Raw genomic sequence first — 6,000 nt, 5'->3', positions numbered from 1 at the left:
GGTCCTAGCTATCCTAGTTTCGGTATAGGTGGAATGTGTGCAAACCTAACCTAATTTTCATTTCTTAATGTTAGTTCTCGCTATCCATCAATTCAGTTAGAGGCTTTACCATTGCACCGAACAATGTCCCTTCTTCTAGATAACATGTTTCCTTCTTAAAAAATAGGGAAAATTCCACATTAGTACCCTAAACTTTTGGGGTAGTGTCAAGTTAGTACCCAAATTTCAAATGTGTCACTACAGTACCTAAACTTACAAAAAGTGCCAGTTTTTTGTTGAAAATGTCAAAACTACCCTTCAAAAGAAGACATTGTTCATTGTCTTCTACCTTGAGACTGAATTGGTTATCTTCAAAGAAAAAGAGAGAAAAAACATGAAATATGATAGAGGGAAACAATAACTGAAAGGCGCCAAGTGCGATTGAGCTCACCAAGGAGGAGAAGGCGTCGATTAGGTTGATCGAGAGGTCGACGTGATGGAGTGCACGCCCTTCTCGATATTAATCCGCACCAGTTGATGAGTGAGATCGGTCTGTGTGTCATGTTGATTTTTCCAGGCTAGTATTTGAGCTCTTTACTTGGTGACTAACTCGGTGTTTGTGTTGCGCAGTTTCTGAGATGGCTAGCAGCGAGGAGGTAGATCGCCGTATGAAGGCTACAACAGAGAGAGCGTGGTCTGGAAGGGCCAAGGGCACACAACCCTGGGTTGTTGAGCCGCCGTTGAGATCATGGAGCGCACACATCGACAGCTGAAGAGGTCGAGGTAGATAGAAGAAGTGGTGGTGGTCGACCTAGAAGAGGGTGCTCGGGCTGAATACCCCTCGCCGCCGAGGGAGAGTGTGCTGGAGAGCGATGCTGCGGACGTCGATGTGCCGCAATGGAGGGTTCGACCCATGGGCTCGAAACGGAGGGCGTTCCTGAGGAGTTTGCTCGGGGTCTGATGACGCCCTTCATCAAACAGGAGGTCTCCGACATGACGAGCAACTCCTTGGAGAGCGTTGCTCTGCGGCAGGCCATGACGGTAAGTCTTCTTATTTCCTCGATCGCTTTACTTTGGTTGATTATTTCCTTTGTTGTACCGACATTTCTTCTTTTTCTTGCAGAATGTTTGCTAGGTCGTTGGCCTGGTTGACCGCCTTTGGACATTGCGACGCCTTTACGAGGCGCAGGAGGCTAAGGCTGAGGGTGAGCAGTTGAGGTCTCGGGTTGCCGAACTTGAGGCCAAGAATTCCGGACCAAGGCACGAAATCAATGACTAGAACGATATTATTCGCAAGCTAAAGGGTCGCGTCACCAAGCTGAAGGAGGCATGGGATGCCCTGAGGAAGGAGGTCGAGGAGAAGGTTGCCCGAGCAGAGGAAGAAGGGGTCACTAAGTACAAGGCCTTGGAGGCCCACCAGTTTGAACTAGACGATTGGTCTTCTCGTTCTTGAGAGGAGGGGGTTCGACCTTTGCCGAAAGAGGATTGTGCACTGACTTCTTGATGCTGTCGAAGTCGTAGAGGGTCTGGATCCATACGATACCCCTATCCCTGGCGAGGAGGGCAGTGTTACTGAGGTTCCTGAGCAGGCCGAGGAGCGTCCGACTGAGAGCTAAAATGTCTGTCCATTGCTGTTGTCATCCCGTTTTGCTCTCTTTGTGTTGTCTTTTTTTTTGTTGATGTACATGGCTCGGTATGCCGAGCCTTTTTTACCTACAAAGACTTGTTACATGTAAAGATTTCGAGTTGGCCGAGGTGCTTTTGAGTTCTCGTCGTGTTAGGGATGCTCGGTGGCGCCTGGTCTTAGGGAGCCTCATGCTCTTTTTGGACAAGCTGTGTTCCTCAGCTGGCTTTGCTCTGACGGTTCGTCAACTCGGTGTGTGGAGTTCGATGGCTGCCCTTTTGCCTTAGGAGGCGGGGGCGTCGTTCCCATTTCGGGCTTCGACCGTTTCAAGTCGGTCGAGTCTGCTGGTCAAGTTAGTAATGAAAGATGGGTGGTCGGGCCGATCAGTTGAGAGAAACATGTTGGTTCGAGCAGGGGCAAAGTAACAATGTGAAGACTGAAGAGTCAAATGTCCTTTACCTTGAGTGGGGGTTACCTATGTATAGCCGAGAATCCGTGTCCTATTTGGATGAAGCTTTCGGGGTTGTTGGGTTGAGGTTGTTCGCTAAGGTCTTCGAGATAAGTCCTAATCCCCGGCGGAACTGTCCTCCTTATCCATACGAGGTTCTCCTTTCTTGGTTGCACTTATCCATGTTACGTGATTCCCACATGACCGAAGTGATAAAACGGCTACAGAAGTGACATGTAGTACCCGGGCTAGTAAAACATAACCCAAACAATTCCCCTCTGCTCTATTATGTTCCTTATGCATTTTTTCTTTCCTTTTTTGAACAACTTGTTAAGAAAAGAATTCAGAGAAAATCTCATACAACGCCACTAGTAGGCCTCTCATGGATGATCTCCCCCAGGAAATTGGAGCAGTCGGTAAATAAACTTCTGTCCCCTGATTTGATTTTTCCATCTGTCCCAAATTTATGTTAGTGTTTTATTACGTGTGAAGACTAGTGAAGGCAAAACTCATCTCTATCAACGCGACAAGGCGAAATGGTCGGTCATCAGTCATGAGTCATGACACCACAGCGACTGAGCGAAGTGGTCACAGACTCACAGCAGGTCCAAACTCGGGTGAATCCAATTTTCATTAATGGTCAACTGATTTAGGGGGCGTTCGGTAACTGGAATGAAAATCCCTCGTCATTGCAGCCACGCCAAAATGTTGTGTTCTGGGACGAGCCCCACCCCTTTGCGATTCGGTGCTTCTCTCACTGTGATTCTGTGCTTCTCTAACACCAGCATATGCTGAAACGGTTCTTCTTTTCATTGTCATTGTTCTCTCACGCCAGCATATGTTGAAACGGCTTTCTTCTCATTGCCATTGTTCTCCATCGAAGAAATCCTCTTCCTGCTGGCTCTCAGGTAAGCTATTATTTCTTTGTTTTCTTTCAGATCTGTGGATGGAAAGAGACTCATCTACGATTTCCTGTAGTTCAGTAGTAAGGACTTATCGTTGCTTCTCCACCTCCACCGAAGAAACTTTCAACTGTGTTCTGGTATGTAAATCTTCTATTCTTTTTTATTTTTATATACTTTCTCGTATGTTTTTACCATCCATTGCTTTTTTGGAGTTTCCAGTAGATCTGCATTTTTGGTATTCCGTATGTGTTTGAGAATGATCTACATTTGCATTAATCACTACTCGCATCAAATGGTTGTGTTCAGCTGATGATCAGATGCCCTTCTTTCATCAATTCCATATACATACGTACTTGCTCTACTGTAAAATTAAGAGAGTAGTATATATACATGTATTTTAATTTGCTTTTGTTTTTTAACTGGATAGGAAGAGGATGAATAATGACACAATAGTAACACTAGCCAAAGCAAATCATTATTTATATATACATGTATTTTGTCCATTCTAGAGTAGAGAGTCGAGTAATCCAGCAAATTACAGGAAACAAGTAGAAACAAGCAACAACAAATTAATTACAAAGTAATGAAGGTGAAGACAAACAAAAGCTAGAGGGCCATTTGGCAAGTCTTTTCGGGAAGATCTTCTGATTGCTCTGACAGTCAAAAGACGCATTGAGCTTTTGCATGAAGATCTGAGCAGCCCGAAGCTAGTTTGGCTACCACGCGTCTTTCCCTGCGTCTTTACGTTTCTTTCTGCGCGAGAATAAAGCGAGAAAGAGAGGAATCCAAACAACAAAGATAGGAATCCAAAACAACAAAGAGTGGAATCCAAAACCAATCAAAATGAGAAATGAAAACTGCACTGTGATTTAGTCGCTTAGATGATTTGAAGTTTACCTGGTGGTGGTTGGGCTCCAGTACATTTACTTGGTAGAAATTTTGAGTGCCAAAATAATTGAGTATTTTTCGCTTGACAAGTTGTGTATTTTAGGCTTTTTTCTTATACTAGCGTAGGGGCCCCTGCTTCGCAAGGGCTGGATTGGACTTGCATTCATTACTACTTAAAAAAGCAGTTTCTTGAAAATTATTAATATGTGGTCTTTAAAGTGAGATATAAAGAGACCATGATGTCATGGTTCCTTAAAAGGTGCACCATAAAAAAGAAAAAGAAAGTTCATTAACATTTATGAGATTGACAATAGAAAAAGGGTGTAGTATCTCATGGGAAATGTCAATTTTGATGACATTATCAGTTCAGTTGGTTAGGTTCTAGCAGGCATGCATGAGCGAACCTTGGTGGATTGTGAACTTCAAATTCACTAATTCAAACATGACAAGGTAAGCCTAGGTGGGTTGTGAACTAATCAAAATTATTAATACATTAATTTACATCAAATCCGAATCCCATGAAACTTCAATGGAAAAAATACAATGAATAAAGCAAAAACATAATCAAATAGAAATTACAAATTTACTAGGAGCCAAAAGAAAGTAGATCTACCAAGCTCACCAAGGATTTTGCACCAGGACACCACAAAGTTGGAAATCACAACTCCAAGGGTTAAAATTACATGCTGAAATCATAAGGAAAATAAAAATAAGGAGACCAATTTTGGGTAGTGAAAAATGAGATCCTAACTTGGTAGGATAGATTGGATTAGTGGTGGATAACAATGAAAAGGATAGAATTTCAATTACTATGCATCTCAAGTAGAACTTCAAGGAAAAAACCATACAAGTAAGGAAAATAAAAAAAAAGAGACCAATTTTGGGTAGTGAAAAATGAGATCCTAACTTGGTAGGATAGATTGGATTAGTGGTGAATAACAATGAAAAGGATAGAATTTCAATTACTATGCATCTCAAGTAGAACTTCAAGGAAAAACCATACAAGTACAAACAATGGGAAACAATAAATAGACAACATTTCTTCTTGAATGCAGTTTTATTTCAGTTCTTACAAAGAGAAGGTTATATGAAGGGTTTTGAACGTTTTATGTGTAACAGCCCTAGATTTCAGTCTTCTTAGTGAATTTCCTTTGTCCTCCACTCTTTTTTCTTTTTTTGATCAGCAGAGATCCCCTTCCTCTCCTCTTCTTGCCCTATAAACACACAAACCCATGATAAGGAAAATTCTTTATGTTAGCATTTTAATTTTTTAATGTATATGAGAGAGAGAGAGAGGGGGAGGGGGAAATTCATATTCATTCTCCTAACAGAAGGAAGAACAATTGGAACAAATTCAATTGATTAATAATTAACTAATAAAAAGTTGGAATCAGCATAAATTCTAGAAATTTCCTTGATTGTTTGTATAAATCTGTCTTTCTACAAATTTTTATCATTTCTGTGCTGTTCAAGAAAGTCACCATGAAAAGGTTTAAGCATTTTTTTTATTACTTATCCCGAAAAATAATATGAATGAACCATCCACATCAATAACTTAGGTTTAAGGAAATTCTGTGTACTAAAGTTTCCTACAGACCTATCTTCTTTTGTTGATAGATATCTCAGAAATGATGAAGAATATAAAGAATTTTGGAAAAATTCTTCCATGTCTTTCAAAATTGGCCAATATAAATTCAGGTAACAAAACCTATAAATAAAAAAAAAAACTGGTTCAAATCAAAGCAAAAAATCATGAGAACTTTATATTAAATAGTAGAAACTAATGGAACCTGAGAAATATACATGAAGGTCGATGAAGAAGTTAGACCAATTGGAATTGCATGCATCTGTTAAATGTTGGGGTATGCGAAAAAGGGCTTTAGATAAGATTAAAGGGTAAAGATCTAAAGATGCATTTTCATGGAGAGAGAGAGAGAGGGAGAGAGATAGTGGTGAAGAGACAGAAAAGAGAAGTTGATGAGTCTACCAAGTAAATCTTATTAATTTAAATGAGCTTCCAATTGAAGAAAGCAGGATATAAGAAAATAAGTGTAGGGTTTTCCAGTGCCTCATTTGCCAACTCTAAACCTAACTAAGATGCAATAGTTATTAAGGGAAATCCCAGTTGACTTAGTACTATGGTTTTAACCGTGACA

General features: G+C 40.8%; 1 long non-coding RNA gene across 4 annotated transcripts in view; it reads left to right on the top strand.

Annotated features, from left to right (window-relative positions):
- The first annotated feature begins 2,302 nt into the window (after positions 1–2,302).
- LOC148803624 (uncharacterized) overlaps positions 2,303–6,000 on the top strand; it is a 70,846-nt gene continuing 67,148 nt past the window's right edge. For 2 of the 4 annotated variants that reach the window (XR_016077607.1, XR_016077606.1), the window contains exons 1-3: positions 2,303–2,467; positions 2,544–2,959; positions 3,035–3,093. This is a non-coding gene — a long non-coding RNA (uncharacterized LOC148803624). The remainder of the gene's footprint in view (positions 2,468–2,543; positions 2,960–3,034; positions 3,094–6,000) is intronic. The other 2 variants (XR_016077605.1, XR_016077608.1) reach the window with 2 other exon arrangements.

This window comes from Nelumbo nucifera, chromosome 1, assembly GCF_055504915.1.
Source record: "Nelumbo nucifera cultivar China Antique chromosome 1, China Antique-T2T, whole genome shotgun sequence".
NCBI lineage: Eukaryota > Viridiplantae > Streptophyta > Magnoliopsida > Proteales > Nelumbonaceae > Nelumbo > Nelumbo nucifera.
This window is presented reverse-complemented; position numbering and strand designations above follow the sequence as displayed.